The sequence below is a fragment of the Ochlerotatus camptorhynchus genome, unplaced genomic scaffold (assembly GCF_037179485.1).
Source record: "Ochlerotatus camptorhynchus isolate MF236.1 unplaced genomic scaffold, CSIRO-AGI_Acam_v1.1 ptg000244l, whole genome shotgun sequence".
In the NCBI taxonomy this organism is placed as follows: domain Eukaryota; kingdom Metazoa; phylum Arthropoda; class Insecta; order Diptera; family Culicidae; genus Ochlerotatus; species Ochlerotatus camptorhynchus.
The window spans coordinates 3,312,914-3,339,616 of record NW_027040734.1 but is presented as its reverse complement, the minus strand read 5'-3'; the positions used below and the strand labels follow the sequence as shown (position 1 = coordinate 3,339,616).

At 39.0% G+C, this 26,703-nt stretch overlaps 1 protein-coding gene across 4 annotated transcripts in view; it reads left to right on the top strand.

Annotated features, from left to right (window-relative positions):
• Positions 1-26,703, top strand: part of LOC135704625 (probable serine/threonine-protein kinase DDB_G0267686) — a 158,625-nt gene that overhangs the window by 77,490 nt on the left and 54,432 nt on the right. The window contains exon 1 of one of the 4 annotated variants that reach the window (XM_065226097.1): positions 4,784-6,008. The exons of the other annotated variants lie outside the window; for them this stretch is intronic. The gene's annotated coding sequence lies outside the window, so the exon portion shown is untranslated. Of the gene's footprint in view, positions 1-4,783; positions 6,009-26,703 lie in introns of those variants that run through there. 4 annotated transcript variants of the gene reach the window in all.

Below are 26,703 nucleotides of genomic sequence, written 5' to 3'. Positions count from 1 at the left end.
CGCCTTTGGAGGGTGTTTCAACACTCCAAAGGATATAAATAGCGGGACCTTTCAATTAGAGTCAGATCCTTGCGATAAATGCAAGAATGACAACTGTAAAAAAATCGAATACCTTTTCATTTCTCAATAGTGATGGATTAATACCATAGAGGTAACTCTAAGACTAGAAGGTCCCGAAATAACGTGCTCTACTTGTTGGCTCAGCTCTGGTACTCTCTTCGGTCCCAAGCTAATTGATTCACCCCTCGAAACATAGGAAAAACCAACAACCCCTCCTATTTTCCCGCCAAACTTTCATAGCGAATCAAAACAAACATTGCGTAGTACTAGAATTTCGACTAGAATGGAGTACGTTGATCGTTTGCTTGGGACCAATAGGGTAGTCAAGTAGTGAGCCAATTTAAAATCGTTAGTTTCGTATTGATTGTTGGTTATACGACATGCATTAAACTAAGGACACGGAATATACCACAATAGATCAAATTACTGGTCGCATCAGAATCAGAACTCTCTTGAAATTCATCGCAGAACTTATTAGCAATACTCATTCGAATTGGATCTCGAATCCTCCTCACAATCGTCATGGAATTACCCCCAGAACTTCCTACAGTTATATCCAGAAATCTCGTGGAAGTTTTCCTGTTCCGTAAAATTTTTCCTACATTTGTTTTGAAGTTCTAGTAAAAACTCTCTTCCAGTTCTACCTAAAACTAGCTTCACGCAAAACAAATGTCTCTTACATCAAATGCGAGGTTGGATTTATTACAGCCTCTGCAAATATTTCATACAACAAATGTAATGGCATTACATGCAATGAACTGCAGCTAACAAGCAAGTTTTCCCGAATGCTTCTACTTTTTTTCCTCTGTTCGGGACCTAACACTACTGCGACCAGTAAATTGATCTATTGTAGTATATCCCGTGTCCTTAGTTTAGTGCATGTCGTATTACTCCATCACTATTGAGAACTGATGAAGTATTCGATTTTTTTTACAGTTGTCACTCTTGCATTTATCGCAAGGATCCGACTCTAATTGAAAGGTCCCGCTATTTATACCCTTCGGAGTGTTGAAACACCCTCCAAAGGCGCGCCCCTTTGTCAATCAAAATTGGATTCCTTAGCAACAAAATTAAGGTATGACACCGATAATGACCATGCATCAGAACCCTAGTCTTAACCACTTCAAACTAGGGAACAACGAATAGAAGATTAGGAATCACATAGATGAAGACAACTAACTCATTTTTTCGTTCTTTCAAGATCATCCTCGGTAGACAAAGCCGAGTCTTGTCACTATCAACAAGGCATAAAAAGTAACAAGGACTAAGATTTGTTCCTTGGATTACTGAAAAATCCTGTTCCCCTAGTCAGGAACTAGGGAACAACGAATAGAAGATTAGAAATCACATAGATGAAGACAACTAACTCATTTTTTCCTTGTTTAAAGATCATCCTCGGTAGACAAAGCCGAGTCTTGTCACTATCAACAAGGCATAAAAAGTAACAAGGACTAAGATGTGTTCCTTGGATTACTGAAAAATCTTATTCCTCTAGTTTGAAGTAGTCAGGACTAGGAATCGGTGGTAGATCTTACATCCCGTAACGTACCACGAAAAGGTGATCTACCCACATTACGGGGCATGCTTCTACTTATTCTCCTTCTTCTTATTCTTCTTCACATTTTAAGCTTATTGCTTATCGCATATAAGCTAATTGCGTGCTCTCAACTTATCATTTATTTATCATTTATTTAATTGATTCCATCAACAGGCTTCAATAAGCCCCAATGATGTTAAGTAATACAAAAAACAACATGATTGTCTGTGCTTAAAACTTAAACATTACACTGCTATACACGGTTACCTGTGCCCGAAAATATCGAGGTGAAACTACGGCGAAGTGTCTGACGTGGTACGTGAAAATCGAACACTGAGGCAACTCTGTTGAAAACTCGCTGCAGTCCGTTTATTGCTCCATTCATTCCGTAGTTCGTGCGACGGAAGGGAAGTCTCAGCATAAGACTGTTTCTTAGTGCACGTGGTCGTACATTCAAATCGATTTTTTTCGAGGATAGTAGGACAATCGATTCTCCCTTGCAATGTATCGGCAACAAGCAAAGCCCTTGCAGCGTCTCTTCGGGTCGAAAGAGTTTCCACACCAATCAGCTGACATCGGCTTTCATAGATAGGCAAACGGAAAGGATCTCTCCAAGGCAATCGCCGAAGGGCGAAGCGTAAGAATCGGTGCTGGACTGATTCGACTCTTTCAACACCATTGTTGTAGCTTGGATTCCAAACTGCTGAGCAATATTCAAGGACTGATCGGACCAGTGAGGAGTACAATGACTTCAGGCAATAAATATCAGTAAAGTTTTTGGTTATTCTAAAGATAAAGCCTAGTTTTCTGGAAGCTTTATCAACGACATACGAAATATGTTGCGAATCCAAAATGACTCCCAAATCCTTCACGTGGCTCACTCGTTCAATTGCTGAACCATAGGTTGTAGTTGAAGATGATTGGTTCTTTTATCCGAGAAAAGGAGATTACTGAGCATTTCGCCGGGTTAACTTCCATTCGGTTCAAGGTGCACCAGTCAGCAAAAGCATGAAGCTGGCGTTGAAGAAAGTGACAGTCGGCAATGGAACAAATCCGAAGGTAGATTTTTAGATCGTCAGCATACGATAGTCGAGGTCCGTCAAGCACATAATTCACATCGTTGAAGTAGAGCAGGAAGATCAAAGGTCCAAGGTGGCTACCCTGGGGTATCCCCGATGTAGCAGGATAAGTATCAGATCGGTAATCGCCTATGGCAACCATCAGTTGGCGACCGGTTACATACGATCGAAACCATTGTAATAGGTTACCATTGATCCCAAGTCTGTCTAGTTTAGCAATAGCAATAGCATGGTTTAGCTTATCGAACGCTGCTGACAGATCGGTATAAATCACATCCGTTTGAGCTCGGTCAACCATGCTATCAGTTACATAAGATGTGAGGCATAGCATATTGGTGGTGGTGGAACGACCTGACATGAAGCCATGCTGATCATCACTCAAAACATGCTTGCAGTGAGAAAGTGTAGCGGTTCCATTATGACTAGTTCAAAAAGCTTCGATACGGTGCTCAGTGAGGTAATTCCACGATAGTTGTTGACATCTCGTTTGTTTCCTTTTTTGTGAACAGGAAACATGTGAGCAAACTTCCAGCAAGAAGGAAAAATACCACAGCGAAGCGATAATTGGAACACGTGACAGAGCGGGGTCAATAGACTATCGATATTCTTCTCGAGAAAAACGGACGGGATTCCATCGGGTCCAGCGTTGCAAGAAGATTTCAGCTTGGAAGCAGCTCTTGAAATAGTCATATCGTTGATGTCGATGCCATTTAATGTATCGCCGTGCATTGGAACGTTGCTTGCTGCGAGGTTAACATATTCGTCAGATAGGCTCTCGTCAGTGAAAACATCGGCAAATTTGATAGAGAAGAGTCGGCAAATCTCCTGATTTGTGGGTCCCACTTCGCCATTGAACACCATGGACGATGAAAGACCGGATTCCTTTCGCTGCTCGTTTACATAGTTCCAAAAGGATTTCGGATGTGATCTCATCCTGCGCTGAATTCCCTGCTGATATCGCGAATAGCTTTGGCGACTGATCCGTTTGAATTGATGGTTTCTAGATGCATTTTCACAGTTATTAATTGAGAGCTTAGTGTTCTAGATGCATTTTCACAGTTATTAATTGAGAGCTTTCGATGCCTGTACCATTTTTGACTTAGTATAATTGTGTGGCAAGTACATAGAGGAAACTCTAAGACCAGAAGGTCCCGAAGAAACGTGCTCAACTTTTTGGCTCAGCTCTGGTACTCTCTTCGGTCCCAAGCTAAACGATGCACCCCTTGAAACATTGGAAAATCCACGAACCCTTCATTAAATCTGTCAAACTTTCATAGCGAATCAAAACAAACATAGTGTAGTACTAGAATTTACACTAGAATGGGATACGTTAATCAATGTACTTGGGACCAATAGGCTTTGGCCACACAGTGTAAGCCAATTTAAAATCGTTAGTTTCCACCGGTTGATCATACTCTATGCCCAGGGAAGTCGAGAAATATTCCAACCCGAACAATTCCTAAACCGGACCGGGAATCGAACCCAGCCGCCCCGAATGCATATTTTGATATAAAACTTTCACGAGAAAACAAGGTAACATAAAAATTACAAAATTATCTTAATTTCCTTCCAGTAATTACATTTCAGAATCTGTTCATGTTGCGCACCATTGCAAATTCTGCATACCTTTCATGTAAATCAGTGATATAATCTTGCATTTCTCGGTTGGGTGTTGGGTGTCGTTCTCTAAAAAACATTGATGTCCCAAAAATTCCCTCAAAGTTCTCCTTAGAATTCCTTTGGAATTGTCATAAAGTTATCCTAACTAATTATTCAAAGTGACAGAATCTTAATGATCCAACCCAGTCCAAGTCCGTTAAAAAATTGCAATGGTCCAGTTTCAGTTAAGTTCAACAACATTTTGAATGAAGCATTCTATAACATAAATTTACATCAACATGTATCACCGATGGCCATCCCTACCAACCAGAACCCACAAATCAACTGCTCTCAGCAGTCTACCGCTCTCGCAGAGACCAATCACTAGTCATGTGTTCATGCACAATTCTCACTTCTCCGACCGGGTCCATTAACTTGTTAGCCCACAACACGCGAATGGAAGCCTGAGCCAGTAGTTGATCGTCGCTGGTCGACCGGTGAGGATCTGTGTCGCGCGCATATGATAGTGCATAAAGCTGGCCATAGCTATACCGTGGCTCAATATTGCACCGCGTACCAAACCAACTTCTGTACTAGTCTACCCCGGCAGTGCTAGTCTTCACCTTGCGATAGTAAGAGGTGCTTGGTGCTTGGAGGACACCTCTTTCAATTTCAACAAGAACGAGATACATATCTTGTCGGCGGCAACAAAAGCAACATTTATTGGAGCGCAAAACCACCTTCGTCGTCTTCGTCGAGTTGGCGAAGATCTGCTGTTTTTTTTTTTTCGAGAGTGATCTTTTAATGCAGGCCGATTGAATCTTGGAATTATAAGGGGTGCTGTCTGCTGCTGGATGGAATGAGGGAGGGCGCCTAGTCCATAGCGATCGAAGGCGGCTCGTCGTCGGTGAACACAGAAAACCAGTTCTAATGGATTTTGTTTTTTCGAATGTTTTATGTTTAGAAGTTTAGTGCTAATAAAACGTGAGGTAAATCATTACACTCGTTGAAGAGCTCAGTCCAAGTGAAGAAAAGATAGGAAAAAAAATGGATGTGTACGAAAGAAGTAAATAGCACACCAAGTCGGCAGAGTGCAGAAGTGAGGATCGCACGAGAACACGATGAGGCCCTCGGGAGTTATGAAATCTGTTCTTTTTCTCACGGTCTTGCCGGTGCAGTTGTTCGGTCTGTGTAGTCTAGGATGCGAGGAAGAAGTTGTTGGCGTTTGAGATACCGACCTGAAAGAGTTGTTGCTTCTTGGTTCTTATTCGAAGCCAAATCCAATTAAGGTTAATTAAATTTGAAATCATCGGAAGTGTGCATAATACGGTATTGAGTTTCCCGAAAGGTGGTTTCTTGGAAGCGTTACAAAGTGTCGTCGCACGACGGTGGCTAAAAGTGCATGCTACCGGTTGGCTTGGGTGTTTCGCAGTTCGAATTTGAATTAATTTGTTTTCGCGTCGTCGCGTGTGATGTGCATTGCAAAGTGTTTTATGTCATCGGCATTTGTCCGGTGGGTGCACGGTTCAGTTGAGTGATGGCGAGCAAAACTCTTCATTAGCCAGCTAGACCAACCAACGAGGCATTGCAGACAATTGGTGGCGATCAATTAACTAAAACGTGATATCGTTCTCGGTGAAACGGGAATTCTTTGGAATGGAATGATTGTGGGAATGGAAATTTGATCGTATTTTGTTGCATTTGCGGTGGCTTTCATTCGGAATGAAATCTTGGTAAGTGAATCAAATGCTTCTAGACGAATGAGAAACATATTATTGAACCGTTGGAGAATTAGGTTGAAATCAGGTTTAAAAGTGAATGACGATACTATAACCGAGAGAGATGGTGTACCCACTTGACAATTATTACCGAATCCAGTATTTTTATCAGATTTTTTTTTGTTACTGAACTGTTCGATAAAATTTAAACATTTCAATTTATTAGCTTTAAAGCTTCGAAGCAAAGAAAATTGCTCCACAAATATGATTCAAAATTAAAATAAGGCAGTGATCTGAAATCATTTGTGAGCAAAAAACTACTGTGCCCTATTGGGTTGTACGCAATGGTGACGTAGGACTACGTGGTCTTACATAATAAATCTTATTTGTTAACTGCAGCAGGAGCTTGTGTTTTGTGTATGAATAGTATTTTGAGCGGGGTTCCCTCTGTTTATACTCTTTAGTATGACGCGCTTGACATTGATGGCCCACAGCGACTCACGAAGAGCTACTGATTCCGATCAATAGCGGTGCGCCTTCTTCCTCCTTCTATGGATGCTCATGTGGGCTGCAGCTCATTGCTTGCAAGCAGTGGTGAGACCGGATGGAATTCAACTTTGAAATCTGTGTTAGAGAAATCGCTTTTGCAGTCAATAGTTGCACATTCGTTAAATTTTACAATAGTGATTTTAACAGATGCGTAGGAATATATCTGATCGATTGGTGATAAAATTATCGAAATTGGCCTAGGAGCAGCTGAGTTATTAACGTTCAAAATCTTTCATAAATTTGTTACATGTTCCATTTTCGATTTCCACAAAGTGTACCCCCATAAAGAAATCACAGACGTAGTCCTACATCAAAAGACGTTGGAATGAAGGTCAAAATTTGACTATTCGTTGCCATTTCGCCAAAATGTTCTAAGTAAGGCAGCGATTCTCAATAGTTTGTCGATTGGTATTTACTTTGAGAAAAACCCACAAATCTGCGACCCACCATGTGTTGTTTAAAATTCGTTATATGAACGATGATAGCAAGGCCGTTCGCAATGCTGAGTATCAAAATTGTTTCAAACTACTCGACAGTTCTAAAATTTGAAACTATCAAAAATGAAACTGCAACACGATCAGCGCAACGCAAAGTTTTAAACGGTGTTTGGTATTCACCTCTACAAATGTGCAAATTTTGTTTGATTCGGTGATTCGTAATCCAGTATCAGGTAACGAATTCGAAACCCGAGAAGAGGTCTCGGAGGATTCTGCTGTCGAAACATGTAAGGAAAGTATCATTATTTATAGAGATTGCTATCACCTGATGGTCTTTGAAACAATTGCTGGGCAACTTGGTATCGTGGGTGAATATCTGAGAGACGTGATTTAAATTTTGGGGCAGTTAAAGATCTTCAGAGTTATACTAAATCAACCTTAAGGTAGGAGAACATCCTGAGAAGTTTGTGGAAATCTCTGATCACCTGAAGGCATTTGGAATATTTTCTGAGTCACCTTGGTATAGTTTGAGATCTTCATCAGAATAGAAGTCTTGAAAAAGTATCCAGAGGACTTTATAGACATCTTAAAATACATGGAATAATTTATTAGCTGCTGGAGAGGAGATGTGATTTAGATTGTTGGACATTTGGAATTTTTTTTTCAGAATGATAACTTATCAATCCGAAGTCTTAAAAGACTAAAGGACTACATGGAGATCTTAGAACACCTGCAGATCATTGGAATAATATCTGAGCAGACTGGTATCATATGAGAGGATATTTTCTTGATGAAAAAAAGGCAAGCGCTTTCATGAAATTCTTTGAAGAACCAAGGATTTCCATGAAGTTCTTTAATATACTATATAATTCTCAGCACAATTAGGATGTTCCCTGATCTTTTATGAAATACCACTCACTTCTTTGAAATTTACTAAACTTGAAACTTAAAAAAATTTCCTCTTCGTCTTCGTCATTTAAATGAAGTTCTCCGAACTTCCATAAAATATTCTCAAACTTCTCAGAAGTTCCCAACATTTCTGTAAAATTCCCATATTTCTATTGAATCTCCACCAAGTTCTCTGAACATTTATAAATACACCAAAAAAATTTGAAACAGAATTCCATTCGTGTTTCAAACCCGCTCAGAAATAAAACCGAATAGTCGAACAATTGCAAATCTGGTGCAAAATAGTGCTTGAATAATGAAAATGCAACTCAGCGTTGCGAGGGGTGCGTTTCTGTTCTAGTTTCAAATTGAAACAGTCCATATAAACTACAATAGCATTGCGAACGGCTTAAGGTACCTACTCTTGACTTCTCCCTAACCAAACATTCCATGAACTATGAAAAGATCGAAGAGTGCTTTGCTTGTAGATGAAAGCGAAAAATTTGCCACCCGTCAAATTTTTGGATTTTGCATTGTTCCGGATTTTTTTTTAGCCGTAAAGTGATATTGGTGACAAATAGATACTTGAATTTCCTGAATCGAAATCCACAGTATGCGGATTGTATCAGACAGGTCAAGAGGTATTCCAATACTACATTAGGAACATTACGTGCATGCTCTACCACAAACCGGATTACCCCTTGAAGCGAACCATTTACAATTGCGACTTTCTCTCTAACACATCAAGCTAGCTTGTTAGGTTCACTTGGCCAGATTTGGTGAGTTCGTTCCATTTTGCCCTTTATAATATTTTCATACTTAATTTCCGAGCACTAGTACTAGTACTAGTGATACTACAAACATTTCCAACTCATTAAATACGCGTCGATCAAGCAATACCGCTTGACTTAAAGTTCCAGTACATTATTTATGATTCCCACATTGAAATGTATTGGAGCGGGGCTTATCGTATACGAAAATAGCTTCGGAGTGCCTGCGTTCTTGAAATGGGCTTGTGGAGTTGCGATAGAGCTGTCACCTTCTAACTCCCTGATTTAAGCTTCTTGGAATTATTTATATAAAAGATGGTTCCAGGAGGATTCTATCCATAATGCCACTGCCAGTACAACTAGGCAATGAAATTCAAATGAGTTAATTGTATTAATAGAACTTCTCGCTGAATGCAAATCTGACGCTGAAATGCTTTTACTATACAATGTGTATTTTCTGCGAAAACAATACATTGAACGCTACATGTAGTCAATTTTTCCTGCAATAGCTGGATTTTACCGAAGACAACATATCAAGAAGACTGACAACTTTCTCTGAATCCAAGCGACAGACACAGTAATACTGGGCTCGAGCGAAGGTGGAAGCAACGCAAAGAAAAATAAGCAAACACACAAACCTTTCTTCTGAGGATGGAACCTTTGCAATCCAATTCTATAGAAGCATTTACCTTTGAGCGGCAGATGACACGATTGTGCTTGTCGCATACTATGAGAAAATGGAAGTGTTGCCAGTCTTCATGATATGCTGTCTTTGATTTTACCGAGGACACCATGTCAAGAAAACTGACCAAGACCACTCTCACGCTTCCTAATAGTAACTCCAAGAGACAGCCACACAGAAGTAAACCTGCTAACCGCCCTTTTAGAAATACAAATACGCTTAATATAGGACTTCTTTACTTTATATTAGTCGTATATCAGGCTTCATTTTCAAAAATGGCAATCATATAGCCTTGTCGGTGAAGCAGGATGTTTACTGCCTTGAAAAACATGGAAATCCGGTAATCCTCAGGGAATATTATTTTACCTGGAAATACCTGGAATTCTCAGGGGATTTTAAAATTCTTTCTCATATCAAACATCAAGCACTTTTTTTTAAAATAAGAATAGAATATATTAAAGTACGACAAGGAACATCAAAACATAATACAACCAACTCTTTCTCGTTATTCAGTTTTACTCATTGAACATAATAATTCTGGAGTGGATTTACCTTCAACAACCAGATACGTTTTGAAACCAGAGTCGTACTGAGGATTGTTGTTTAGGTGGCGAACTCTCAGTTTTGCACCTCTCCTCCTGACTCTTTCACTTGTTTAAACTTTAATTAACTTTTTAAGTTTTTTTTTTTTTTTTTAACTCTTTATTTGTTCCAAATTCAAAATAAATTACATTTCATTTTAACCTAGGTGCTCCAGTTACTGCAGTAACGTACCAGCCTTAATTGTTATGATATATATCTAAGTGTTTTTACATTGTTCATGTCTTGGCAATACAGTATTTTAAACAGGTTTTTTAACCTGCATGTCAGTATAACAATTGATATCTTAAAACTAAAAACTAAAACTAATCTTATCTAATTATAAAGGGAATTAATCGTTGCAATTGAGGATTGCAACGACTTTTGCCTGAAATTATTAATTATTTTGTTGGACATTTGTTCTAAAGTCTCAACATTCGAAATTCTATGTACCTCAGTAGTACTGTACCAGGGAGGCAACTTCAAAATCATTTTCAGAACTTTGTTCTGAATCCTTTGAAGTGCTTTTTTCCTGGTAGTGCAACAACTAGACCATATTGGCACAGCGTAAAGCATGGCCGGTCTAAAAACTTGTTTAAATATTAGAAGTTTATTCGTCAGGCAAAGTTTGGATTTCCTGTTTATAAGAGGATACAAACATTTAATATATTTGTTACATTTGGCTTGAATGCCCTCAATGTGAACTTTAAAAGTTAATTTTTGGTCAAGTATTAATCCAAGATATTTCACTTGGTTTGACCAGGAAATTGGAACTCCGTTCATAGTGACTATGTGACTACTACTAGGTTTCAAAAACGAAGCTCTAGGCTTATGTGGAAATATTATAAGTTGAGTTTTGGAAGCGTTGGGAGAAATCTTCCATTTTTGTAAATAAGAAGAGAAAATATCTAAACTTTTCTGCAGTCTGCTGCAAATAACACGAAGACTTCTTCCTTTAGCGGAAATGCCTGTGTCATCAGCGAACAAAGATTTGTGGCAACCCTGAGGCAAATCAGGGAGGTCCGAAGTGAAAATGTTATACAATATAGGCCCAAGAATGCTACCCTGAGGAACTCCTGCCCTAACAGGTAGTCGATTAGATTTGGAATTTTGATAATTTACTTGAAGAGTTCTGTCAGTTAAATAATTTTGAACTAATTTCATAATATAAAGTGGAAAATTAAACTTTTTCAATTTAGCAATCAAACCTTCATGCCAAACACTGTCGAATGCTTTTTCTATGTCTAGAAGAGCAACTCCAGTTGAGTGGCCTTCAGATTTGTTTGAACGAATTAAATTGTTAACTCTTAAGAGTTGATGAGTAGTTGAATGCCCATGGCGAAATCCAAACTGCTCATCTGCAAAAATTGAGTTCGTATTGATGTGAAGCATCATTCTATTCAAAATTATTTTTTCAAAAAGTTTACTTATTGAAGAAAGCAAACTTATTGGACGGTAGCTAGAAGCTTCAGCTGGATTTTTATCCGGCTTCAAAATTGGAACAACTTTTGCATTTTTCCATTTATCAGGAAAGTATGCCAAATGGAAACATCTGTTAAATAATTTTACCAAGAAAGACAAGGTACTCTCTGGGAGTTTTTTGATGAGGATATAGAAAATTCCATTATCACCTGGAGCTTTCATATTTTGAAATTTTTTAGTTATAGACCTTACTTCGTCCAAATCAGTCCCCCAGGAATCATCAAAAATATTTTCCCGGGAGAAAATATTCAGAAAATCCCGAGCAACCTGATTCTCAATAGGACTAGTAAGACCCAAACTGAAATTATGGGAACTCTCGAATTGCTTAGCAAGTTTCTGAGATTTTTCCAAATTTGTGATCAAAATTTTACCACCTTCTTTAAGCGCTGGAATAGGCTTTTGAGGTTTTTTCAAAATTTTTGTGAGTTTCCAAAAGGGTTTGGAACTCGGGTCTAATTTAGAAATATTATTTTCAAAAGTTTTGTTCCTCAGGGCAGAGAATCGCTTTTTAATTTGTTTTTGCAAATCCCGCCAGATAACTTTCATGGCAGGATCGCGTGTTCTTTGATATTGTCTCCTACGGACATTTTTAAGACGGATCAAGAGCTGAAGATCATCGTCTATTATAATTGAATCGAATTTAACCTCGCATTTTGGTACTGAGGCAGCTCTTGCTTCAACTATAGAAGTAGTCAGAGATTCAAGAGCATAATTAATTTCATCTTTGGTTTGCAAAGGAATGTTTGGATCGAAGTTATATTCCATAAATGTTCGATACTGGTCCCAATCAGCTCTATGGTAATTGAAAGTAGAGCTGTTGGGATTACAAATTATTTCTTGGGATATTTCAAAAGTTACTGGAAGGTGATCAGAACCGAAGTCAGCATGGGTAACCAATTGGCTACAAAGTTGACATGAATCAGTTAAGACCAAATCAATAGTGGAGGGATTTCTTGCAGAAGAAAAGCATGTTGGGCTGTTTGGATATTGAATAGTGTAATAACCTGCAGAACAATCATCAAACAGAATATTACCATTGGAATTGCTTTGAGCATTATTCCATGAGCGGTGTTTTGCATTAAAATCACCAATAATGAAGAATTTAGACCTATGACGGGTAAGTTTCTGGAGGTCACCCTTGAGAAAATTCTTTTGCTGGCCTACGCATTGGAATGGCAAATAGGCAGCTATAAACGTAAGTTGTCCAAAGTTTGCTTCAACAGAAACTCCCAAAGTTTCAAAAACTTTGGTTTCAAATGAAGAAAGAATTTTATGTTTGATTCGTCTATGAATAATGATGGCAACGCCACCACAGGGTCCATCAAGACGATCATTCCTATAAATCAAGTAATTTGCGTCCTTCTTAACCTTATGGGCAGGTTTAAGGAACGTTTCAGTTATAACGGCAATATGCACGTTATGAACTCTTAAAAAGTTAAATAGCTCGTCTTCATTATCTTTAAGAGATCGAGCATTCCAATTTACAATATTTAATGCTTTAAAATCCATTACTGAATTTTAAAGTCATGACAATATTATTTGCAAATTTTACTCCAGTTTGAATAGCATCAAACATGGAGTTAGATTTAAGCATATCAGAAATCATGTCAATTAATGAATTCTGTAAAAATTCCATTTTGGGGGCAGTAATGCTTCCTAAGTCAAAATTCTCAAAATTTCCGTTAGAACGTTGGTTAGTATTTTGATTTCTACCCGCTGCAATAGCAGCATAGGTAGCTCCATTAACTCGCTGAACATTGTTAGCAGCGAGGGGAGTAGGTACAGATGAAACATTTGAAGCAGGGGAGATATTTGTACCTACGGGTACGAATGTAGAATTTGTTCCTCGCTGACCGTTGTTAACAGCAGAGGAATTTGTACCTGGTCGGAAACGTGGAGCGTTTCCTACCTGACGGTTAGAACGAGATTGTAGGATCGCTTTGCGAGTCTTACATTCCCAAAAATTGGATTTGTGGTTTTCACCACAATTTGAACATTTAAATTTCTTAGGATCTTCCTTCACAGGACAGTCGTCCTTTGCGTGAGAGGAATCACCACAATTCATGCATTTAGCTGGCATGTAGCAATTTTTAGTTCCGTGACCCCATCCCTGGCACTTACGGCACTGGGTGAGGTTTTGGAAATTTCCTCCAGTCTTCCTGAAGTGTTCCCACTTCACTCGGACATGGAGCATAAGGCTAGCTTTTTCTAAGGCCTTAAGGTTGTTTAGTTCACTAGACTTGAAGTGAACTAAATAAAAATCATTAGAAATCCCGTTGCGCGAATCGCCAGGACGGGATTTCATTTTCATTTTGATTACTTGGAGTGGCACAACTCCAAGTAATTTTGCCAGTTCATCTTTGATCTGATCCAGGGATTCACCACTGGGCAGTCCTTTCATGACAACCTTGAACACACGTTCAGTTTTGGTGTCGTAAGTAAAAAATTTGTGCTTCTTCTCAGTAAGATACTTGAGAAGACATTTAAATCCGTCCAAGGTTTCAGCCAATACACGGCATTCACCCCGACGTCCAATTTGTAGTGAAAACTTAACTTTCACGAAATTCAAAAGTTCCATGCGAAGAGCATGGAAATCGGAAGTGGTTATCACAATAGGGGGAATCTTTTCCTTCTTGGCATTAAGCCGGGAAAGTTTACTAGAATTTTTCTTGGATGATGGATCATTCTAATCATCCGTGAGCAAATCAAATTGATTACTCAAATTAATTTCAACAGAAGGGGGGTCAAGAGTTTGCCCCTTTCTTTTGCGTTTAGGCGCCATGGCGGCAGTAAATTTTTTATCCAAATCGACTTCCAAGCAGATTACTATAAGAATCTGAAGGATCGAAGAGGAATTTTCCAAATCGATATCCAAGAAGGATTACCTCGGGTAGGGTCCAAACAAGGATCGAAGAGGAATAAGAGTTGAACAAGGTAGAAAATTTTTACAGGTTGAGCACTGAAAAGTGCTGTTTAAATTTGTTGTAGCTTTAGGTAGTAGTAACACTTCCTTCAGCAAAAAGCAAATAGATCCGCACGGCAAGAGAGCACGATGCGGACTGAATTAACTTTTTAAGATTTCTTAACTTCTTAAGACTTAAAATAGATCCATCAATTCCGTAGAAATTCAGGCTGAAAATGAACTGAATTCTCAGAAGTTCAGAGAACTTTGTTGGAGTGCAGCAAAGTTCATATGAATTCTGAGAACTTTGTGTAAGTCCAGCAAATTACGCAGTAACTCTTGGAACTTCGCAAAACATCATAGAAGTTCAGGGAACTTCCTAGGATTTCAGCTAAAAATGGAGAAGCTCAGTGAACTTCGTAGAAGTTCAGGAAATTTAGCAGAAGCTCAAGGAGTATTCTAGAAATTCTACGGAGGGGAAATGGCTCTAATGTTGGCCAATGGATCTAAGATTGGGCCCATAGCTAAAAATCTGCTATTTATCAATTTTATCTAGATGAACGCGTCATTGGGACGGTACTAATCAATATTTTTGGTCGCTATTGAAAATTTAGTCGATTGCTGAATTTATGTATGGGCCCAAATTAGGGGCATTTAGGCCGACATTACATTCATTTCCCCTACTTATTTAAATGTCAAGGTTTGATTTGGAAATTTTGGGAATTTAATTTCGCCCAGATGTTTAGGAAAATACGTAGAAAAAGTCCAAGGTCTTTCTTGATATAATGCCACGAAATTGTATGAACCTAGGAAGAAGTTGATGAGTTTTGTAGATGTTCAAGGAAAAATGGATTATTTCTATAAATTTTAAATATAGAAACAATTTTAAAACCCTGGACCTAACCAAATCAGACAATGAGAAGTCAAAAAAAAATCCGGATTGAAAATAAATACTCACGACATTGAATATTTTCAACGAGCCCAGATTCGCCGAAGAGCAAGCCATTTTCTACGATTTTGAGCTTTTCTCAAAGCTGAGCAAATTTTGAAATCAGTCTCGAAAAAAGATTAAGTAGGTTACATTTTTTTTCGACCTGGCAAGTCCTTCTTTTGAACATGAGCAGTTCTTTTGAGTTGTACTGATTTCAGAAATTTTCAAACATTAGATATTTTTGATTTATAGGAATGCTTCATGTTCAAGATCAGTTCTTTCGAATTGTACTGATTACGGAATTTTTTAAATAATCATTGTTTTACATTTGTAAAATTGCGTAACAATTCAAATCGACGTATCTGCTTGTAAGCAATCACTCCAATCATCGATTTGTCTTAACTGCTTACTCATCCATGCAAACAAACACCATCATCAGGTAGGGGAAACTTTCGTCTACTAGCTGGTGTTGTTAGTTTCTGTGATAGCTCACTCAGTTGCCACAAATCGTCGATTAAAGTGATTGTTTACAAAATCAGGTACGTCGATTTGAATAGTTACGCTTGAAATGATCTTCGGTGAAACGTCCTTCGGCGAAATGACACAGCTCGTTCCAATAGGATTCTGAAGAGAATTCCAAGGTAATTGCTAAATTAATTCAAATAAAGTTCTGTCTGCGTAAAATTTCAAAGTAATTTTGAGGAGAATTCTACAGGACTTGTAAGTAGAATTCCAAGAGAAGTATTAGAATCCAAAGTTACATTTGAAAAGAATCCAATGAAAATTCGAAGGATAATTCCAAATGAATTCTATGCAAAGTTTAAAGGACATTTCCAACTAAGTTTTCAGAGAAATATTAAAGGCATACTGAGGCTATTCCTGTAATAATTTTTAAAGAACCCAAAAAACAGTTCCTTGAGAATTCTGAGGAACATTTCATTGAATTCTCCAGTCGAATTCTGTGTGGAAAAATCCCAGTCGAATTCTGTGTGGAATTTAGAGGCAATTTCGAAGAAAAATCCTTGCGAATTTTAGGAGGATAGATAGCTAATAGTGTGGAGTTATTTGGAAATTCCTAGATAATACACTGAATTTAAGAGCATTTCAATTGAATTTATTGAATCAAAGAGCCTTCTATAAAGAATTTAGAAAATAGAGTATTATGGAACAAATGGCAAGGGACGTTATTTTTTTAGACTTCCGACACTTTTATTTTTTAATGATTTATTATTTTCAAAGTATAAACTGTTCTCAACACTTCGTCCTTTGAAGGCAACTTAATCAGAAAAGTACTTTTCAATACAAAGATTTTCGAAAAAAAAAATCTTCTTCAAAAAGAGACCCTCCCTTCCCAAAACATGAGCCAGCCTCTGTTTGACCTCAAATCATTATAACTATATAATAAAAGAGCATTTTTGACAAGTTGGGGTTGGTTAATATTTTTGACTAGCTAGAATAGAAAAATACCCCACTGTGCACCGTTTCTCAATAGATTTTTTTACATAACGTTAGTGAACCGTTTTTTTAACAAGAGGTTCCCTAATTGTCGCTATCCTAATTTTCATTATTTACTAGTACTAGTGCAGGGTTAGAACACATATTTTGTCATATGTCACGCAAATAAAGCCATGCCAATTTATTACAAATTTGAGTTAGACCCTAGGGCCAAAAACTGGCGCACTAGTGCCATAACTGGCTCACTTACCCTGGTACTCTGGTATAGGATCCTTAAATTTAAAATATATTCTATACTATTGAATAGATAAAAAAGCTTGTTCCACGCTTCACATCTGCTACACTGGAAAACTGGAAAACCTAACCTAACTTCCCGCTCCAATAACGAGTGTTGCAAATGTCTAATGACTTCCTTTTACGGTCTCATCCTCTTTCCTTCTCCTCCGCCGAAGAAAGCGAACTAACAGTCAACTGCATCAAAACAACCTCAAACCTTCCGATGAATGAAGTCAGCTGCCGCAGACGACAGCCACGTACCTACTTCTTCAAAATCTCCGCACTCTCATCTCCAACGGGGATCAATCGACGGCGAACCGAAGAAAAGGACAGGAGAAAGGCCGGGGGAGGAATGAGAGCCACGCGGTGCGCAGATATGCTTAAGAAAAACGGGATTATATGTAATGAGTTGGCCGCTGGCCCCGTCGCGTTGTCGTCCGTGGGTTGCGATGGCCGTAACAGGCGCAGTACATGTGTTTAACGCACGCGTGGGGTTCATGATGTGGACGCGATCGACCACGACGGCACCGACGGCCAGATATGGGTTCAAAAGTGGGAAACCTGTTTCTGGGCTAGCAAGTTCTTCTGTCGTTCGTTTATGCACTGCACGGCGTCGTCTAGAGTCAATACAGGAAACCGGTTCCAGCTGATCCCGAGAGCCGAGAGTGTGCAACTTTCATTAACAAACCTCCTTGGCTTTTGCGCCCTCTCCGGCTGTGGGGGTTGGATGGTGACGTGCGTGAGCTGGTGTCTCTTGTGTGTCCAAAACAAATCGCGACTGCTGCTGGCGGCGTGGCATCAATCGGGTCACTCAAGTGGAACCCGAACCGCTTGATGATGGGATTAGTTGTACGAATATTGGTTTTTCAACTAGATTCAGCAATCTCCTAGCAGGCTTCTCCGAAACCCACCCGGACCAGAGAACGACACGCACACGAAAAAGAAGAAGGCGAGGGCAAAAATCGTGAGATTCGAAAAAAATAAGTGTTATCCCCATTCATTAGATCGACGGGGAACTTTCTACAGCTGCGCGCGAGCGAGCGACTTCATCAGCTCAGGCTGCTGCATTGGGCCAAGTCGCGAGAAATGTCAAACTCTTCGCTCCAGGAACCGCCCACACGGGGTGGCCTAAATTTGGTTGCCTGCCGTGGAGCAAAATTGCGGCTTGCTGGTGAAACTCCCACGAAAAGCTCCGTCCGTCGGTACCGGTTTTATGAAGAGCACGAAATTCGAAGTCGCGTAAACTGATTATGTTGACTGGAGGTGTCGTAAAACAAGCGGGCGCTGAATTGGAGCAGTTATGGAAAACGATAAATGAGAAACAGAATTTTAGTCAAAATACCATGCGTGGATTGATTCAATTAGCATTGCTTCAGCTCATACGAGCACGTCTTAAGCCACCAAGTTGAGAACCATTAATACCCCGTTCACACTACAACCTATATTACGTGATATACAGTCACCCCAGAATTATGGGCCACCCACAGTTATGGGCCATTTCCATTTGATTAACACGCAGAACTGACCCGACCCATAATAGTGACTAGCTGACACATAAAACAGGGGTGACTGTAGCCTATCTTGATTTCAGCATCCATCTAGTTTTCACTGGAAATAATATGTATGACGTTTGATATCAAGATACTCTATATCATGGCTGTAGTGTGAACTAGAGTCGGTGTATAATGAGTCACGCCAAGAGAAAAACAGTTGAACTCGCATCACGGTTTTCGAAACATTCCCTTTCTTTTCACGTGGCAACAGAGGACTTCTACATAAACTTCAAATGACTTATAGCGAGAAAAAATAATAACGGCTGTAGTAAATCATTATATCAGCGATTTTGTCAAATTATCTTAACAAAAAATAGTAGAAATTCTCATTACCGATCATTACCAAACGTATCCCATGACAATTGAATGCTCTCTGCGTGTTTATTATCCTTTCTTCGATTATTTTTTTATATTTTATTGCAATACCTTTCGTGGACCTTTCATAGCATCGTAATGTTTGTTTACTTTGCACGATAGGTAGCTGGTTTGACAGTTCGATAGGTAGACTTGGCTTCACTCTTGGCGTGACTCATTATACCGTAAAAAACTCATTAGTATCAATGACGTTATGATCGCTAGCGTCCTGAACATATCCTGGTGTGGATTTAATTTTATGTTTCTAATCTAACCTAATCAAACACCAACACAGCCAGTTCTTGAAAGCATCCTGGAAAATGATTGATATACTTCCATTTTTTCTTGTCTATTTGATATATGTTTAACATCGAAGATGCGTCACACATATTTACCAAAACGGCCAGGCCTACTGTGCAGCATTGAAGGGGCAAATCGAATAGTAGAAATCCTACAATGTTGTTGAAATCTCTAAGGTACAGCGAAAAATGCATGACTATTTTTTAGAGAATTTTAAAGTGAGATCCGAAGAAATCCTACGAGGAGTTCCAAGAAATCTCTTGAATAAAATAATCCTATATGTTGAGGATATTGTCGAGCATATTCTGAGCAGAATTTCAAAGAAAACTAGAAGGGCATACTGAAGAAAATTCTGTTTGAAATTCCAAAAGAATTTTAAAGAGAAGCATCGGCAAAATTGAAGCAAATTCTTTCAAGAATATTTAAAAATGCCGGGAAAATTGTGAAATGAATGCCAATTTTTTTCACAAGCGAATTTCTAGAGTTTTCTGCATAAACATCCAAGAATGTTGTGGAGAAAGCTATGGTGATAAAGTGGCAATTTAAGGGTCTGCATATTTATTTCCCTCTAATTTTCATTCTTGGACCACTGTAAACTGTGCGCTCTTTTATAGCGGGAAGAGATGAACCAGCCTCTGTGTGGAAAGTCTCGCTAATAAAGATAACCTAACCTAACCTTTTATAGCGGTAAGCTCCATCGATGATAAGACGCTATTTAATCCAGTTTTTCGAAAATCTGTATTGAATTTAACATTTGGTAAGCACCAAGAGATGACAAAACTTCGAGAGCACGCAGCCAATTTCTTTCGTACAGTAGAAAACATCTATGTGTGAGTTTATTCGCGGGAGAGCTGTCAGTTAGCTGTTTGTTGTCTTTGTTGTTAGATGTTGTTAGGTTGTTATCACCACAATTCTCTTGGCTAGGAAAGGGCAGAGACGATGTAAATTAATAGCGAATTCGTTTATTATCGGGGTTGGAACCAGTTCCAACCCAGTGCGAAACCGAACTATTTGTCAGTGCGAACCTCAACCTGAGCTAGGTTTTAAAAACAAACGAGCAAACCCAAACTGTCGTTTGTCAGAAAACAAGCAGACCCAATCTTGATACCCGATACCTGAATAATAAACGAATTCGCTATAAGAGACGCGCGAAGACTGAAGCCAAAAGTTCCAATCGAACCGTCAAACGCGGTTCCAATCGAGCAATGTAAATAAACACGAGCGCTTCACGAAGAAAAGCGTGGAAAGTATTGAGATTGGTGTTGAATTTAATTATTGAGGTTGGTTGTCTTTATTAAGGAGATTTTCAGCCAGACGCTGGTTAACTGTTGAGATTTAAATAATTGTAATTAAATTTGCGTATGAAACGTGACATTGGACAGGGAATATTATTGTTATTCATCAGCTGATTTCTCGTTGTTCTCACGAAATATTTGCTCCAGCACAACGAAATACATCTACATAGGCTCTGTTACAAAGATCGGTGTAATTTTTCAAGATAGTAAAATTTGTAAAAGAGAGATTTCACTCATACATGATAGCTACCGAGGAAGCTACAATCACAAATTTAATAATTTTGTGCAACGCTCTGTAGAATATACCCTCCAATGTGGTATATTTGGTTTCACTCAGAGTTGTCAAAAATTGAGTCTTCAAATACTTCCATTGAATACCGATACTACCGATACGATTAAAAAAGTATTCATTTTACCGTGATGAAGCAGACGACAGTCGCTCAAATTAAAAGTCACTTGAAGTGAACACAACATTGCTGGTTGCCAAACCTTGCAGAAAAAGAAATTAGTTGGCCGTGCAACCAGATTTACTTCTATTCTCTTCGCGCGTCTCTTAACGTTTGCATTAAAAAAATGGACTTTTTTTCGAATGGTGATAAAAAAGCTAAGACAGATAATTTCTTTTGATAAATTTCCCATGGAAACATGCGTGTAGGCATGTTTTTGAGTTCTTTCTTCGTTTTATTTATCAATTCCTCCTCAGTTTTCGCGACAAAATTGTTGGAGTAGATCTTGCGCTTCAGATTGGTCCAGAAATTCTCGATGGGACGCAGCTGGGGGACGTTGGGCGGGTTCACCGACTTCGATACCACATCGATATTCAGCCGCTCCATCTCCTCTAAAGGGCCACGCACATTAGATCCGTTTGCGTTGCATTGACGTAAATTTGACAGTTAGACAATAGATTTAGCTGTCACTTTGCCGCAACGCGTCCGATCCGGATCTAATGTGCGTGGGCGTTTCGAGTAGTGGGCCGACGCCAGATCCGGCCAGAGCACTGCGTCTTCGAGCTTATGGTATTTCTTGATGAAAGACGCAACTTCCGGCAGGCATTTCGTACTATAAATTTCCCCGTTCACGGCCAGTCCGGAGCAAAAGAAGAGCGGCTTTGACATCCCCTTCTCGCTGATTGTCAGCCACAGCAGCACCTTCTTGGGGAACTTGGTGTGTGAAATGAACTTCACCTCGGAGCTCACTTCCTTCGTGGGGGAAGTAAAATGCGAAGTGCTCTGCCAGTCGTTGCCATCCAGGGTGAGATAGGTCTCGTCGTCCATCACCACCGCCACGTCGCGATTCGTCGGGAAAAACTAGTTGACCATCTTATTCAGCCGCTGCCGCTGCGTCATTGCCTGCAGCTCCGAAACCAGTGGACGTGACATTCGCTTCCTGACATGTATATTCATGTTTGCCAGGTACTTTTTCACTGTTTGGCTGGTTGCACCGACCTCTCGGCCAAGCGCACGCAGCTATGTAGCCACTTTTCCCTCGGTCTTCCTCTTCAACATCCTTCTTGTCGCTCAGGGTTGTCGGCCGTCCCGAACCGGGCTTTCTTTCGATTGTTGTCTAATAGTGCCAAGATGTTGTAGATGCCGGAACGGGAGTATCCAGCGTCCACAAAGTGCCGCACGATGTCCGTTTTCGACGCGGCGGGGTGCCGTTCTTTGAACGCGCACACTTCTGAACGGAGTTGCTTCACTGTTTTTGCCATCTCGGTTAGAGTTCGACTGATAGAGCTGTCAAATTTTGTCTGCTGATTCATGGGTTACTATGGTTGATGCTGCATGGGTAGTTTCGTCAGTGCGGGTGAAGGTAAACCCATGAAAAATCGACAATTTTTGTCCATTTTTTTAAATGCAAACGTTATATACCATCGTCTCTGGGAAAGGGGTCCTTGCGTTTACTTTTATATTCGACCCAGTTCGGACATCGATAAGAACATTTATGTTCGCAGCTATGGTCTTACTCTTGCACCTGAGCTCCTGGGCTTGTTTGCAAGCAGTATCCGTTTCCGATAGTTGTGCCAAGTTTACCAAAGTGGCATGGTATATTTGTAGTATGGATTTGAAAAGTAAATTGCAATTTCCTAGAAGTTCACGGAACTTCCGAGAAGTTTTTCAAACTTCTGATACTTCAACTCCAGGAACTCCCAAGAAGTTCCTTAATGTTATGTTATTGTTGAGCAGTCAAGACCATCAGAATAATACCTGGTCATTCTGAAGTCTCGTGAAAATATTCAGTGAGATCTTTGATATCCTGAAGGTCTGAGACACGTGACTTTAATTGTTGGATAGTTTAAGATCTTTAGAATAAATCTTGATCATCTTGATGTCTTGAAGAAATATTTAGAAGACTTTTTCGAGATCATTAATTTTTGGACAAGTCAAGATCTTCAGAATCATACCTGGTTATTCTGGAGTTTCGCGAAAATATTCAGTGCACTTCCTTGAGATCTTTGATATCCTGAAGGTCTGCAGAATAATATCTGAGCAAACTGGTATCACGAGAGACGTGACTTTAATCACATAACATATGTGGAACTTTATGCAAAATAACTGACTTTTTTGAGTTGCTTCAGTGGTATAACTGGTATAGTTGGCCATCGATCCGTCAAATAAAAATTTTCATGATATCGACACTGAGCCTTCACAAGGACCAATGTCGAAAACTTAAACAATGGTTTCTTCCGTAAATTTCTCGTAGCTGAAAGTCAATCCACTTAAGCCACCAATTCTATCGGATATGGGGACTCTCCCTCTACATAATCATCGTGGTGGTTTACTTGAGTGGTTTTCCATTCTCGGAAAAAGTCATTGGTAAAATCCTAAAAGCAATCCTTCACGCAAAGCTTGTCAGGATCTTATGAAATTTTCATAGGAGTGAAAGGGTAAGGAAATTTCCACCATGTCCATAGACGTTTGCTGAGGGGGATTTACTATAGGAGTAAAGAGTTACAGGGTGGCCGAAAAGGCCATTTGCAAGTTTCAAGGTAATGCGGCCATTCTTTTTCCGACTAGCTCTACAAGCCCCCAAGGATTTTTAACTAGTATTTTCAAATCTGTCAGAAGCCAACCAAGAGCGTTATCAACCAGCAATATTTTTCACTGTGCTTTTAGTAAGCCTACTTATGAATGTTATAATTTCTGCACGAACTATTATGTTGATGGATTCTAACGTTAAAAACTTGATTTTTTTTCTAAAAAAAAAGCTAGAAATAAAACTAGGGTAAGTATGCCAGTTTTAGGCCCCATTGGTCCTCGAAGTGATGGCCATATCTTGAATTTCCCCTTTTTACATTATTTTCATTTTTTTCGATGCAACGTTCGAACATATCTTTTGCCATAATTTTACGCAAATAAAACCATGCAATTTTATTTAAAATTTGATTCAAGCCCTGAGGTCAAAAACTGTACCATTAGCAAGGGCGTAGCCAGGTTTCGAGCTAGGGAGGGGTGAAAAAAAAATCTATGGAAAATTTGGCCGAATGCTTTTTTTACCGAAAGCCTTTGTGTTGCTGGCCTGTCCCCCTCTGGTTACGCCTATGACCACTAGTGTCAAAACTGGTACACTTACCCTACGTAAAATAGATCTAAACGATTACTTTCGTTTGTAAATAGTGCTTACGTTGAAAAAATAGCTGTTCCTGGTAACTTTTAGGTCAGCTAGCTGGGAGCCCCCTTTGCCTTTTAGATCAATCTTTCCACGTTTTTGAGTACAAAGTAATTGGAGTAAATCTTTGTGTTGGGATTTGAGCAAAAAATTTCAATTGGCGGGTTTAATCATTGGGTATTACAGGTATCGAAGCGTTCAATTTGATTTATCGTCCTGCTTGCGAAATTCTTCAAATGGAACGATGGTGACCTCAAAACACTGCATATTTTTCGCCTAAACTGGACCACTTGTTGCAAAATTTTGCTGCTTGCTCTGGACTTCGAAATGTGTGCTGTAAACTCTTAATTTGTACGGTCGTATTTTTCCTCCTACGAATCCAAATGAAATCAAAGGTTGATGCAATTCTTCTAAGTTTACAAAAATAAAATTGATACGCATACCTGCACAAATTTAGAATTTGAAGAATTAAACAAGTACTCGCGAAAAACAATACGTATCACTTTCAAAATTGGGCTGCAAACAGTTAAGGTAGCTTACAATGACATTTTAGGATTAATGTTGGTGGCAGGTCACTGCATAAAATATCGCCGAAAAATGTTTATGTTATTAAATGCAAACATTAATATATTTTTTGCTGTGTGTAGCAAGGTGATGAATTTGTTAAATCCAGCTATAAATAAAGGACGTAAATAGTTAACGATAAATTAAGACAAAAGTTCAGATGTGCTAGGAAGTCATAGAATTGTAAACCATAAATATAATTGACTACCCCCTTGATTCCCTTTCTCATTTTACAGCTGGTATAATCAATTTGACAGATCGATGTCTTTCTATGGGGCCTCATAGCCTAGTCAGTAAAGGCACGGTATTACCAAGCCGGAGGCGGCGGGTTCGATTCCCGGTCCGGTCGAGGGAATCTTTCGGGTTGGAAATTTTCTCGACTTCCCTGGGCATAGAGTATCATCAAAGATGAATACTAAGATGAAACTGTCGGAAGCAAAACTTTCTATTTTAGTGTCTTCTTTCACGGTCCCTTTCATCCAATGAGAACCCCCCGTATTCAAGGTAATTTTGTGGTTTTGCTGCCCCCTCGGAAGAGATGAAATTTTGCGCTCATTTTTATCAAAACAATCACACCAAAATCAGAGATGTCCCATTTTTTAGTTACTCGATTAACAACTAATCGATTATTTTTTGTTCGCTGTGCTGCCATTTTTCCACCAATGAGAGTGCAGCACATGTTTGAAACGATCGGTGATGATCCTGTGGAGATGTTAATGCTTATATCGGCATGATCTAACCGATTATAAATAGTTTACTTTTCGGTTCGTTAATCGATTAAACGGTTATTCGAATGAAAATCGAACATCACTACACGGTAAGAAAAAAGTACCCAAAATTGAGTTCCTTTCACTCATCACGTGGCTTCCGTGGGGCTAGGTAAAATTAAGTTAAAGAAGAAAACTCAATTTTGAGTAATCCTGGCGTTGACCAAGTTGACAAAAAAATAATTAAACGGAGCAGACTGGAACCGAACCATGGAGGTTGAGATTACGAGGCCCGTGTGTTGACCACTCGTCTATCAACGCTTGTGAAAATGAAATGGTTAAAGGCTCATAAAAGCAACCTCAATGAAAATAAACTTATATTTGAGTTCATTTATTATTACTCAATAGTTGAGTAAATTTTAACCAACGCCGCTTTTCTGATTCACTCAACGGCGGACCTCAAATGATAGAACCCAACGTTGAGTTTTTTTAAACTTAATATTGAGTATTTTTTCTTACCGTGTAGATGAATGTGAAACGTCATTTCAAATAAAAGGCCGTTCATAAATAATGATACAATTTGAAAGGGACCGGGGCTAATCACAAATTACGTCTCCATGGTAACTGAAATAAACACGAGTGTTCACCGGTTGGTATCATTGTGCTTGCCACACAATATACAAATTCATGCATTGGTAATTGGCATCGAAAGCTCTCAATTAATAGCTGTGGAAGTGCATTTAGAACACTAAGTTGAGAGCACGCAATAAGCTAATATGCGCTAAGCAATAAGCTTGAAATGCGAATAAGAAGAAGAAGATGTCTTTCTATACCTCTTGAAATCACTGAAATGGGGTCGATTTTGGATGATCGAGTTCCACATATGTTATGTTCTTTAATTGATCAAGATCTTCAGAATAATTCCTGGTAATCCTGAAGTCTTGAGAAAACATTCAGAGGACTTCTTTGAGATCTATGAGCTCTTTTTTTCTGTTATTATTTTATTTGTACAGGCTCAATCGAATAAACTTTACAGAGCCGAGTTATCCTTTGCGTTATACATTATTACTGTCTTATATTTAAAGTTAAAGGAACTGGACCGAGTACTCGCGGTTGTCTCGAGGTTATTGGAGATTTACAATTTTTTGGATGGGAAAAGGGAAGAAGGAGGTTTGAAATGTGGTTTACGATACAACTATTTAATTAATCCTAAAGCATGAAATTATTTCTATTCATCTTGAAAAAAAACATTGAAAAAAACCCCCACACGTACAAAATACAAACTAAACACAAGGTTAATCAAACTTACAATCTAAGGTTAATATCCTTAAAGTAAACATATATGAGTTTCATAAACTCCAGATCGCGTCTAGCCAAAAT